The following is a 14,150-nucleotide window of genomic DNA, read 5'->3' on the forward strand; positions in this document are numbered from 1 at the left end:
GTGAAACCTGGTAGATTGCATTCAAGGCTTACATAGGGGACTCTCATAGCCTGAAGATCTATTTTCAATGTATCATGATAAATAAACACAATAGTCACTTCGTCACTGATTAACCCTGCAGTTTGCTCCATACAGGGAGTCGCTGTCACAGACCAAGGGGTGATAGAGCAGAGTGAATATTCTACTACTGCTCAGACCTAGTTCTTGGGGTGAACCTTAAAAATAATAATCAGTGCTTTTTTCTGGGGGGGTTAATCAGGGGTACGCATACCCCTAAACATTTTGTGAATCTAAGTTTGGCCTCATTGAGGGGCGGTATTTCAATATGAGTAGGATAATGAGAGTACCCCAAAACATTCTTTTTAGAAAAAAAAAGCACTGATCATAATTATGATAGATTTTATTTCCATCCTGTATCTTATGGCTCTAATTTTTACTTGCAGGTAAAGGACCCCTGGGTGATCGACTGGACTTTGGGGTGCAGCACTCATCTCACTTTTCAGGCCGAGGGAGCCGGCGTTTGTCCACAGGCAGCTTTCCACGTCATGTGGCCAGCATGACTAAACCACTTCTGGCGCAACGGCACACCGTGACAGAAACCAGAGTGCATGGAAATGCCGTTTACCTTCCCGCCGCAGCAGTACCTAGTTACCTACTCGCACTATGCTTTCAAACTGCTAGGTTGGCAGGAGCTGGGACACAGCATTGGGAGCTCACCCCGTCACACAAACCGCTGACCTTCCAATCGGCAAGCCCAAGAGGCTCGGTAGTTTAGACCACAGTGCCACCTGCGTCCCTTACAAACTTGTAAACTGCACTGCAAGCTTGTATTACTAGGTGGGATATAAAACATAAATAAATAAATACTTTTGGTTGTCCTTAATAATCAATAATGACTATACCTTCACACACGTGAATGACCATGGATGATGATAGGGGTGTGCCAAACATTTCCCAGTTTAATTTTTTGTTACCAAACTAGTAATTTTGGAGGGTGGTGTTTTTTTTGGAAAATATTTCCTGAAAATATCTCTCTCTCTCTCTCTCTCTCTCTCTCTCACACACACACACACACACACACACACAATTATGTATATGTATATGTAGTGTTTTTTTCCAGGGAGATGCAGGGGTACATATACCCCTAAACATTTTGTGAATCTAAACATATATATAGAAAAAAGCACTGTGTACTGTATATATTTTTCAACATCATTGTTTTCACTGTCAGCTACTGTTTAGGCACTGTTCTCCACCTGGTTGCTGATTCCTAGATTAGTCTCACATGTGATCCCAACCAGTTAGGGATCAATTAGCGAGTGGGATGGCATTACCATGGTACACAGCCAATCAGATTTGCCGATGACATTACGGAGAGCATATGAAAACAATTAAAAGGGGGGGGGGGAAAGGAGCGAGACAACAAGAGAAAGGCAAGATAAAATGTGCAAGTGAGAAAGACGCCAAGAATTTATGGAAAACCCAAACTAAACATGAAGCAAAAGGGAGAGAGCTTTCCCATCACCACTCATCAAGGGTGTTTCCAGACGCGTGTTTATTGTAGGGTGGTTGCGTCTCATGCATGCATATTTCCCCCCCATGCATCAAAATGCCGGATTGTATTTCCATATTTTCCTTCATTCCTTCCAGATATTCCTCTTCTGGGAAAAATCTCATAAAACAAAATTTAACAAAATCTGCTGCCAATGACCCATTTTTGATATTTGAACGTCCCATTGACAATATAAGTCCCCGTTTGGAAGCACCAGAACATTACCATAAGCAAATGAGGACTCAGGTACCTCTACTAAGTGTGTTGGGTAGAAGAAGCTATTTTATCTCTCTCCTTCTTTCACCAGGGCATAAGCTGCGACCGTTCTGTCTTTTACACATGTATCAAAGATACAAGAGCCCTTTCCTAGTTTGCATCTAGGAACATGGCAGGCTGCCTGACATCAAATGAGGCCATTGTCCATCTAGCTCAATATTGTCTCCACTGACTGGCAGCAGCTTTCAGAATTTCAGACAGGAATCTTTTCCAGCCCTACCTAGAGATGCTGGGGATTGAACCTAGGACCTGCCTGAAGGTGTCCTACCGCTGAGTTTTGGCCCTTACATCAACTATCTTACTAGCACCGTTCTGCAAGGTAAGCAAATGTTTTTGGCTTTTTCTCATGTATGCTTTGTTTGGAATATATTACACAGAGAGAGAGAGAGAGAGAGAGAAAGGGGGGGGTGAAAGGGAGGGGAGGAGAAAAGGAGACATTTCCTCTGGTGCTAATGTATTTTTTTCCTGGGAAATGTGTAAATAGATATGAGCAAACTGTCTAAAAGTTATTCAGCTACTCAGTGAACCATGTAATCTGTTGGCTCATACAGACAACAGATAATAGAGTGAGATATTTCCTTTACATTGCCTGGGTAGAATCTCAGCACAAAGAGTCAATTTGTGTCCTGTCAGGGCATGTTACAACACACTATATTATCACTTCGGGAACAGGCAATTTGGATAATGAATATATGATTTAGAGAGCAAAAATGAAAAGACTATTTAGCAGATTAGATATCTGTGAAGTGGAAAGTTTGCATTATGATTTTTCTTCCATATATATGTGCTCCCTGCTTAATTTTGATTCCCTGGATCTACTTATTGCTCACAGTTTCTTTTCCTCCTTGCAATACTCATCAGAAATCTTTTTTTAAAATTAACTTTATTATTTAATACATAATATAAGTGTAGACTAGCTGCATTTTTTATAATGGTTCCACTTGTGAAGTCCCTTCCAATAATAAGATTCCCTACAATACCATTTCAGTGTTAAAATCTCATTGTCTTATCTTGGGACAGTATGCCACAATGCCTTTTTATGTTAATGATGAAATCTGTTCTTGTACACTGTCGTAAACAGGAAGGAGCATGGCAGAAAAACTGATCTTTCCCTGATACAGAAAGACATAAATAAATATGAGTTCATATTATTTGGTACATAAAATCAATTTAAAGTTAACTATATCCACCAGGCTTTACCTAGCTTAAAGAAGTCAAACAACAACAACAACAACAACAACAACAACAACATAATAATAATAATAATAATAATAATAATAATAATAATAATAATAATAATAATAATAATTTATTTGTACCCCGCCCATCTGGCTGAGCTTAACCAGCCACAACAACAACAACAACAACAACAGCAGCAGCAGCAGCAGCAGCAGCAGCAATGCAGATCCATGGGAATACTTTGTTCCCATTAAAATCAATGAGACTTAAATCAGTTATGACTACTTTGTTGTAATAGGACAAAAGCACAACTTAGGCCCTCTGGATCCAACCCACTGCGGCTGTCTTCCGTCTCAAACAAAAATAATATGAGTATTATCATTTGTTATACTGCAAATCTTGAGAAGATGAAGAATTCGTTCAACCCATAGTGTAAAAACCATGCAATCAGAACTACCACCAAACACAGCCACAGTTCCCCCAACCTGATATTAAGGAGTCAGGGCATTTTTTCTACATACTTCAACAGTGCCAACTCTGTTCGGCAGCATGACTTCAAAGCCTTGGGCTGAAATCAATCTGTATGAGCAAGGGCACAGCACTTTGCAAGTACCAGCAATCAGTTGATTCACAGTGCTCAACAGTGTTGCAAGCCTCAATGCTCACTTCATTGTTGGTTCCTGCACTGCAGCCCACTTTGTGGCCCAGCCACCTCTTGACCAGACGAAAACCTGATGGTGTCATATATGGGACTCAGCTATACAGCTGCAAATGAAACATTTTAAGTGTGTTGTAAAGTGCAATATACAAACATGACACTAGGTGGTGACAGTGAGCTATGCCAAATTCAATGTATTTTTAAAACCAATTTTTTTAAAAAGCATTTTCACAGCGTTTTTTAAATGTGTGTAGATTCCACCATGATGTCAGGCACAGGGCAGGTGGGGGTGGGTTGGCTGAAACAGACTCACAGACCAAATGGGAAGGGCTGGTAGATTTAATTTATGCTGCAGGCCAGAGATTTACTTACTTACTTATTTCACAAAAGTTATACACCACTTGGTTGATAAAAACAACAACAACAACCCAAGTGGTTTGCAAAAGAGAAAACAGTATAATCCAGAAAAATTCACAAACCTACTTTAAAATATACAAAAGTTAAAATACTAAAACGGATTAAAAGTATCTCAACTTTCTAAGCATCTGGGTAAGAACATGTTTAGCAGGTGCCCAAAAGACTGCAGTGAAGGCCCATGCTTGATTTCAATAGGCAGGGAGTTCCAAAGTATAAGCTCTGCCACACTGACAAAATTCTTACAAATACGGAAGGGGTATTATGTGGCAGCTATAGTAGTCATGCCAATTCCACCAATCGAAGCAAACAAGTGGGCACATGTGGGGTAAGGTGATCTCGTTGGTAAGCCAGGAGGTGGATGCCCACCACTACATTAGATTCTCTCATATATCCCTCATCCAGTGGCACTTTCCTGTGTAACTGGATCCTATTTTTCATTTTTCCCACAGACAGCTCAGACTATGTTGTTGTAGCTAAGCTGTAGAGCTACCCCTGATACAGATGTAAGAGCAGATTCCAGCTTACTCCAAAGCTGCTTCTTTTTAAAGAAACCATTCTGTCCACTTCCTCTCTCTGAAACTCTTTTTGCTAAAATGTTACCATACATTCGCTAATTTATTCGTTTTTTGGAGGGGCGGAGTATTAAGGATGGGCAAACCCCCGCTGAAAACTCCCCCCTCCACTTACTGAAATTCTTACAGCTTCTCACGAGAAATTTCGCTTTTGGCAAATCAGATGTTTTGCCATAGTTGCAAAAGTGGGTCTTGCGGGTTGAAATGCTACAAAGCAAAGGAGGAGTAGAATATGCCCAGCATATATTTCATGATATAAAATACTGTTGTTGTTTCACACCGCCTCTTCTGCTCATCTTCCATCCCTGTGTCTGGAGGTAGCTTAGCCCTTGTGACTGGACTGCACAGAAAAGAGCATGAATACATTCCCATAAGTATTGGGACCCGTATGGAAGCGAAGGGGCCCTTAGTGACCTCCGTCGTCTTCTGCTGATCACTTGCGTTTGTTGTAGTAGGAAGGCAAACACAAGCATAGAAGTGTCATTGAACAGCAAACCCTTCAAAAATTTCCCCAGTCTTTTGTATTCAAGTTACAGAGCGGTAGGGGGTGCCCCTTTTCAGAGAGACATACTTATGCAAGTATTAAGAACTGGCTGAGATAAGAAGTGAAGCTTAAGAGACCTTCATCATTAGCCGCTAGTGGCGGAGATTAGTGATCCTACTATGGGATTACGGAGGGAAAGGGTGCTGCTGCTGGCTAATTGTTCATTAATGCTTGTAAAATAAGATAGTGGTAGTCAAAACTCGCCATTGTCTGTTCCTTCAAAGTAAACCAGAAATTGGATATGGCCATCAGTAATGGTGCTGGTGTTTGAAAGGAATGCATTTAATGGATCGTTTACAGTGCAAATGGTTTCCTTGGATGTGCTTCAAACATTTAATTGGATGACTTTGGTGCTAAAAAGAAGCATTTCGCTTCTAGCTGCCAATGGTAAGGAGCCAACCTATCAGGCTTTTAATACTTCACAGTTAATATATATATATACTTCACAATAGAGGTGTGCCTGCCGGTTGAGAAAAATACCCCACTAACTTAAGGTTATAGATTACTCAAAGTAGACCTATTGAAATTAATGAACATGACTGACTTGGGGCCATCGGTGGGTTTGCTCTGAGAAGACTTTTGTAAGATACAACCCCTAGAGTGGAATTTGATGGCCCAGATGTGCATGGACCTGGGAGACCAGGGTTCAAATCCCCACTCAGCAATGAACCTTGGGACATTCATCAACTGTTAGCCTAATCTACCTTTCAGATTTGCTGTGGGGATTAAATAAAGAGGGGAAAGAAAGATGTACACTAACTTGAGCTCCTTGGAGGAAACGTGGAATACAAAAAGAAATAAAGAAATAAAGAAATAACAGAATAAACTGTGCATGCATTAGGGATGGAGTAGAAATTCATTTTGTTCACATGTGCATGTGAATTTACCTAATTTGCGCTTCCTGAATCAATGCCTGAACTGAAACTCAGTTTCGCTTAAAAAGTCACACTGCACTGAATTTTGCAATGCAGTTCTCCACCCAAAGAATGCCTACAAAAATGCATGTTTGCAAAAGCCGCTTACAAGAATGTGTATATTCATGAACATAATAAATAAATAAAAACTCTATTAAGGGAAAATAGCTTACAAAAATGAATTTACTAGGCCTACACAATTGCATACAAAAAAATCATTTATTAGGAAAACTGAAGGTGAAAAAACTTAGGAGTTTTCATGAGCACTTCATTTTTGAAAACCTGTAAAACATTTCTGGAAATGGAATGAACCAAACTTTAGATTTGAAAAATGAGAAACTAGCATGCACAAGACCAATCACTCCTCGATTTATGTACTTATTTTATTTAGTATGTATATCGGACATAGCTGTCAACTTTTCCCTTTTCTTGCGAGGAATCCTATTTGGAATAAGGGAATTTCCCTTTTAAAAAAGGGAAAAGTTGACAGCTATGATGTCAGAGCTGTTTCCCTGATTCTTTTCATCCCACTTTTCATCTTCACAACAACCCTGTGAGGTTGAGATGCTGGTTGAGAATGCTCCTTTAGCACCGTTTAGAGCATGATCACTGAGAGAGAAACAGGTGCTATGCACACTGCAGGGTCTACAGCCCAAAGGGCTGCTTCTAAATTGTGAGGCCTTGCCTGCCTGATGCTATATTATGTTGTTGGCTGAAGCCAAACTATTGTTATCATATTCTGTGATCACAGATGAACAAGGTTCAAAGGCAGATACCCCTGGGTACCCCTAAAATATTGCAGTGGGGATTAGGATTGGGGGGAAAATCTGTCCATTTCAATACTCTCGGTTTCTAATTTTTCCAGTTTTAAATTCAGCTCTCCATGTATCTTCAGAAATGTGCAGATTTGCTTCTCAAATGTTGTCATGAAAATTCATCAGCATTTTAATAATAGACACCTCATCATGCAATGTTGCCTAACAGACAACTGCAAGGCAATTCCCCCCAAAAGAATCTTTTCTATGTTATGTTCACCGTTAAATGTATTTTTATTAACATTTCCACCCAGTATATGTATTTATTTACACATTATTTGAATGGAGAACTGCACCACAAAATTCAGAGAAGGAAGCGTCTTGGAGGATGGCTGTGTTTCGGTCTGCATAGTGTTTCGAAAGAGTGCGAACTCATCGAAAGGGAAACAGAAATGAATTTCTCTCCCAACCCCTAGTGGGAATCCATCTTCAATAAAATGCACGTCTTCGTCTTGGTTTTCACTTGGCAGCCGATTCTGTAAGCTAAATTTTAGAGCAAATTTCAAGGAAATAGCTTGAACTGTCTGTTAGCTTTTGCTTTCCCCCGACACCGAATAGTTCCTAATCCTTGCAGTCCTTTTACCGGTTTTAAAAATGTTTACAACGAGTCTTTACTGGTGCACAAGGTGATCTGCTTCCCTTTGTTTCCCCCAAGGGAGACGGCGTGCCAAATGCAAGGGCAAGCTCAGCACAAAAAGAGGCGCTTTAAGCTCAAAAGAGCAAAACATCTGCATCCCATGAAAAGACATGCTGGTGTTTTAAGCTAACAATCAGTGACAGGTCTAATATTTTCTTGGGCTGTTTATGTAGACTCTTATTCAATACCTTTCACTGAGCTAGGGAATTAACCATGGAATTAACCTATGGGAAACCCAACCAGATGGGCGGGGTATAAATAAATAAATAAATAAATTATTATTATTATTATTATTATTATTATTATTATTCAGACACAGAGCACCTTCAGTGGTTCTCTTACAGCAGTGGTAGATTGGGTTCTACTGCTAGATCTCTGTGTGATTTGTAGTGGATCTGGGAGGGTTTACAACTCCCAGTGATAATGTTTGTTATATAAACCATCAGAAGTAAATTTATGCAGCTATGAATTATAGAAAGTGGCACCAAGTCTTGGCACTGCCACACTGTGTAACATAGTTTTAGTTATCCACAGCACTAGTACAGTAAGATATGTTTCTATTTAAAGGCATGCAGGAAGGAGTTTATTGCACTCTGTATTTTTCCTTCAGCTCAACTTCTTTTTAAGTATATGCTTTCATTGCATCTTCTTTGGACATTCTTTTGAAATCAAGCATCCCAGGACATTCTGTATTTACATCTCCGACTGTGGCCTGCTTGTAATGGCTGTAGATAGCCAGCATTTCTGTATCGGTTGGTTGGGTCTTCAGCTTCTTGACTTCTTCTGCAGTTTTACTAAACTGTTCCTGTGTTGTCATTGCAGAAGAAGAAGAAGAAGAAGAAGAAGAAGAAGAAGAGGAGGAGTTTGGATTTGATATCCCGCTTTATCACTACCCGAAGGAGTCTCAAAGCGGCTAACAATTTCCTTAACGCAGCAACTTCCTCCTGGTGCTAACTCAGAGAAAACAAAGCAGGGGGCAGCAGTTACGAGTTACGGGTCTTTCTGCAGCTACAGCAGGCGCTGAGATTCTCCAACAGTTTGTCTTCACCCCTGGAGGTGCCTCTTGGGACAATGGATGCCAACTATGGCTGTGCTGGTTGGGGATGGTGGGAGCTGTAGTCTTGAGGAGACTTGGAAAGGCTATAATAGAGCACTGGTGTTTCCAGCTGTTCCCAGAAAATGTGAGTTTTGAGGGGGGATTTGAAAGGAAGAAGGGAGGTGGTGTCACAGCTGCATTCTGGGAGGCAGTTCCAGGCCTGGAAGGCAGGAAGAGAAAAGGTGCGGAGTTGTTTTAGGGAGAGGCAAGGAGGAAAGTCATAGCTTGGTGGAAAATCACCTCCAATTTGGACTGGGAGAGACCTCCAGTGGAATCCTGGAGATCTACTACCAGAAGCCTTTGAGGTTGGTGTAGCTGGATAAGTACAGTGGTACCTCAGGTTACAAACACCTCGGGTTGCAAACACTTTGGGTTACAGACTCTGCTAACCTAGAAGTAGTATCTCAGGTTAAGAACTTTGCCCCAGGATGAGAACAGAAATCACATGCTGGTGGCGTGGCGGCAGCAGGAGGCCCCATTAGCTAAAGTGGTACCTCAGGTTAAGAACAGTTTCAGGTTAAGAGCAGACCACCAGAACGAATTAAGTTCGTAACCAGAGGTATCACTGTAATGGCCACAAGAAGGGATGGGTTGAGATGTAAGAGTGAAGAGATGGCTAATGGGCAAGACTATAACCCTCTGAGAGTGGAGATCAGGCAGTCCTGAGATACTCAAACCAAGCTTCAGGACACTGTGCAAAAAAACTTATGTACAATGAATACAGTGGCAACAATTGCCAATGGGCTTGTTATCAAAGCACAAATCCTGCTGCAGACCCTCCAAGTGCCCCTATTTTCCAGGCATGTCCCTGATTTAGAGAAGCTGTCCCTGTTTCTGATTTGTTCCCAGAATGTCCCACTTTTACTTAGGGTGTCCCAATTTTCCTTGGTGAAATGTTGGAGGGTATGGAGTTATCCGACCCCCGAGCTGCCTGAAGGCAATCCTCTATAGGGAAGATTTTTCTTAATGTTTAATGTTCTGTTGTGTTTTTATATATGTTGGAAGCTGCCCAGAGTGGCTGGGGCAACCCAGTAAGATGTGTGGGGTATAAATAGTATAATTATGATTCTGGATGAATCATAGCATGAGTTTGGCCAAACTATGGGAGGCAGTGAAAGATAGGCGTGCTCTGGTCCATGGGGTCATGAAGAGTTGGACACGACTGAATGACTAAACAACAACAACAACAACAACAACAACAACAACAACAACAACATGATTGTGGAATGGGACGTCCCTATTTTTATTGCAAAACTGCTGGAAGCTATGCTGCTGTATATTGCCCCCCCCCAGTGACTATGTTGGCCAGTGCCAGATTTACGTATAAGATAAACAAGCATTAGCTTAGAGCCCCACTCTCTTGGGGGCCCCCAAAAAATTAAAGGAAAAGAAACTGGATGTACATTTCCAAAATTTAAGATAAAAAACAAATAAAATAAAACCTACATACCGTAACAGTGTTTTGTGTTGTGTATGGACTTATTAGGTCCATAAATTACCACAAAGCATATATTCAACACAAAAAACAGTGAGAATTTGTTGTTGACAAAGGACAACTGGACATAGAAAGGGCCCCATTACCTTCAGAAGCTTATTGCCTCATCAAACCTAAATCTGGCCCTGATCTTGGCATGCATCTTAAACCAAGAATGAATTACTGATCTGATTGCAAGATATGTAATGTGAGCTGAAATAAAAAATATGCTGTGATTTATAATTATTAACAGGTTTAAGTTTTTTAAAAAAAAAAAAAAAAAAAGACTGCAGGAAAATAGGGGAGTGAAAACATTTTTAAAGCCAGTTACATTTTTAAAGCCAGTGAAAACATTTTTAAAGCGCACTGTTTCTAAACACGCTCCATAATAATAGGCCCCACTGATTCCAGTGGCTTTTAATTAGTTCCATGTAAATCTGCTTAGGACTGTAGTGTAGGTGTGATCAATGTAACATTTCCTTCCCCATAGCATTATAAAGAATTGAGTTCAACATGGGAAGTGGTGTGAACAAGTCAGCATTAAACCGCACACAAACTTTTCTCACAATGGATCGTAGGAGCACCCCCCCCCACCTCCTCAAAAGTACAGCTTCGTATCTCCATGGGCAAATAATTTGTTGTGTTGTGATGAGCATATTTAAGAGAGGGAAGAAAAAAATCAACAAGGTTATTAAGAGAATAAAACAAAGACGGTGTTCGTTTAGGATAAATGGGCCAGGCTTGTCAGCTTCAGTTTGAGAAATCAAAGCTGCTTCCACAATCTGGTTGTTTTGCTTAGAATGGCTAAGTATTAACTCTTTTGCCCATCCAGTATAGTTTTTCCTTTTTAAACAACTATGTGTTAGGTGTAAGTTATTGATGAATCAAATATTTTTAGCTGGGGTCCCCCACCCCTGTCTTTGACCCATGCCCAGATTCACCTGGCTTCGTCAGCTGACCAGATAAAATCCATCAGGCTTTGCCTCCTGAGCCACTCAAACTCACTAGATTCTGTTTCTTGACCAATTAATTTGAAGTCCACCTCTGGCTCTCCCCACTGATCCACACTGTCTCTTGCTCACTGGTCAGGTGCTTTTTAAAAAAATTGCAAGCTGCTAACTCTCACTTTAGTAGGGATGAAAACAAAATAAAAAATAAAAAAATCCTTCCAGTAGCACCTTAGAGACCAACTAAGTTTGTTCTTGGTATGAGCTTTTGTGTTCATGCACACTTCTTCAGATACCTGGCAGACCAACATGGCTACCTACCTGCACTGGAACTTTAGTAGGGATGGTTAGCATTCTTTTGCCTCTTGAAGATGTACTTTTTCAGGCAAGCCCTCCCCTGAATTTGAACTTCTTTACTATCCAACTGATTTATTATTATTAACTTTAATTGTTATTCTTTGATGACCTTGTTTTGTTGTATTTTTAAAATATGGGAGGTTTTTTTTTTTACTGTTTTGATGGAATTGTTTTATTGTGAATGTAATTACGTATGAATTTCATAGTTGTTGTTGTTTTGCTTGTAAACCACTTTGCAGCCACTATGGCAATAAGCAGTATATTAATGATGTTATTGTTATTGCTACTGTTGTTATTAATAAAATAATAGAGATAAGTGAACAATAAAATCCCATTGCAGCTGGGTAATATGAAATTTCTGAAAGAGGTGTCTTGGCATTCATTCTACCTTTCTTGCAACTGTGTGACTCGTAACAGCAATACTTCCCAGCATTGCAGCTCATTTGCAACAGAAGCCTCTGACATTAACTAAAATGTTGATATATGTAACTGGCGGTGTGAAGACTAATTTGTATTGTCAGGTAAGTTTTATCATTCCAAACTTTGTGTTTCATTTCATGTAATCAGCTCACCAAGTGACTATTACATGGGTAAGATGGTGTTCAGCACTCCCACAAAGGTACTTTTGGGCCAATACAGGTGTACCTTGGAAGTCAACGAGAATCCTTTCCAGAAGTCTGTTCAACTTCGAAATGTTCGACTTCCAAAGCGCTGCTTCTGATTGGCTGCAGGAAGCTCCTGCAGCCAATCAGAACCATGGAAGCCCCATCGAACGTTTGGCCTCTGAAAGAAAGTTAGATTTTTTGGGTGCTGGAACGTTCGACTCCCTAGGCGTTTGGGAGCCCAGGTACGACTCTACATAGTATGAAATGCCTTGCTGCGGTCTGTTGCATGTTACCCAAAATCCATCTACAGTCATACCTTGGGTTGTGAACGCTTCAGGTTGCATACTTTCGGGTTGCGTACTCTGCAAAACTGGAAGTAAAGATTGCTGCGTCGTGCATGCGCAGAGCGTTCTGCGCAGTCTGTGCATGCACAGAAGCATTCTGCGCAGTTCATGCATGCACAAAAGCGCGATGTCGCACTTTCACACATGCGCAAAATGGACACTCAGATTGCATACTTTTCGGGACCCGGAACGGATCAGGTACATAACCTAAGGTACCACTGTATTTGCCATCCCGTTGATAACTTTGAAATCTTATCTGCGGTTAGAAACGTAAAGAATGATAATATTGCCTTAAACTGGCTTGCTATCAAAATCTTCCCCAAGAGAGGTGTAAAGTTGGGAGGATACACAGCTGGATTTGTGGAGTGAAATAGCAAGAGGGTCCTTTGAAAAGATGCCACAGCAGAACCTTCCAAATTCTGTGGGAAAATTGCTCCTGGTGGACAAGATACTATATTCCCTCTATCACTGCCACCAAAAAAAAGAAGCTTTTTTAACTGACAGGGCTTAGGGTGGTAGGAAGGCAGAGCGAGTACATCCAAGATGCTTCCCAGAGCAGTTACTTTTTGATTACACCATCCCACCTGAGAGTACTTTCAAATCCAAAACATCACAGTTGGAGAGCGCTATCTAGGAAGTCTTTTTGATGCCTGTTCCTTCCTTGCTCTCCATCACTGCAGATATTGCAGCCAGCTTTCACCCCTGACATGTTTAAGGACAACCACCCTTGAAAGGTAAGTGATGGGCGAACTCCACTTGGCTTTTGACTTTTTTCGGAGAAAATTCAAGGGAAGCTTCAGTTTTCTTACCATTTTCTCCAGGAGCTTAATGCCATGCAAGCATATTGATGCTACTGCAAACATACTCATTACGGCACTTCCCTCTTGGGAACTGTAGTTTTCGTTTCACTTGCCCTGCACTGTCCTCAGTGGCTCCCAAGTTATTACGTTGTCGAGTTCCCTATGTGTCCCCTGAACATTCAGTTGCACAAATATTTGCTTGAGCGCATACACAGGCAATGTGTTGGATTTAAAAGCCCCCTTGACATCCTGACCCACCCACCAAGTTCAGTCTGTTTGGTGCTTCTGGTGCCCTCTCCAAAGACTCCCTGGCAGAAGTGTGAGCTCCCATGCACCCTGACCATACACATGAAATAGACCAGTGTTTCCCAAACTTGGGTCTTCAGCTGTTTTTGGACTACAACTCCCATCATCCCTAGCTAGCAGGACCAGTGGTCAGGGATGATGGGAATTGTAGTCCAAAAACAGCTGGAGACCCAAGTTTGGGAAACACTGAAATAGACATCACAACGCTGGTTCATAACACCCATTTGCTGTGGAGCCTCCCTATTTGCAATTACTTTCTTATTCATTTGTATGGAGAAATCTAGCCCACATACCGCACACTGGGTCTTTTTTAATGGAAACCCTACACAGGAGCTAGATTTGATGCACAGGTGTATGCCCTGAGTCAAATTAATTTGCTATAAACTCTTGTTTTCAGTTGTGCTTCCAGTTTTACGTCATGATCCACATGGCCTAGCTGAAAGTGTCCTGACTGTTCTCTAAATCCTGCATGTTAGCAAGTGACAGAACTTGGCAGAACCCGTGCAGAAAAGCGGAAACACCTTTAAAATGAGACAGCCAATGCGGCGTGTGCCTCACAATGAGGATCTGAAGTCATTACACATAGGAGCTCCCATCCCGAAGATGGAAGACTTGACAATAATAATGGAGGAAACTCTTAATTGCCAGTGTTGGGGC

General features: G+C 41.1%; 1 pseudogene; it reads right to left on the reverse strand.

Moving 5' to 3' along the window:
* Positions 1–8,147: 8,147 nt before the first annotated feature.
* On the reverse strand, positions 8,148–8,381 carry LOC117047872 (annotated as a pseudogene).
* Positions 8,382–14,150: the final 5,769 nt, after the last annotated feature.

The sequence above is a fragment of the Lacerta agilis genome, chromosome 6 (genome assembly GCF_009819535.1).
Source record: "Lacerta agilis isolate rLacAgi1 chromosome 6, rLacAgi1.pri, whole genome shotgun sequence".
Classification (NCBI taxonomy): Eukaryota; Metazoa; Chordata; class Lepidosauria; order Squamata; family Lacertidae; genus Lacerta; species Lacerta agilis.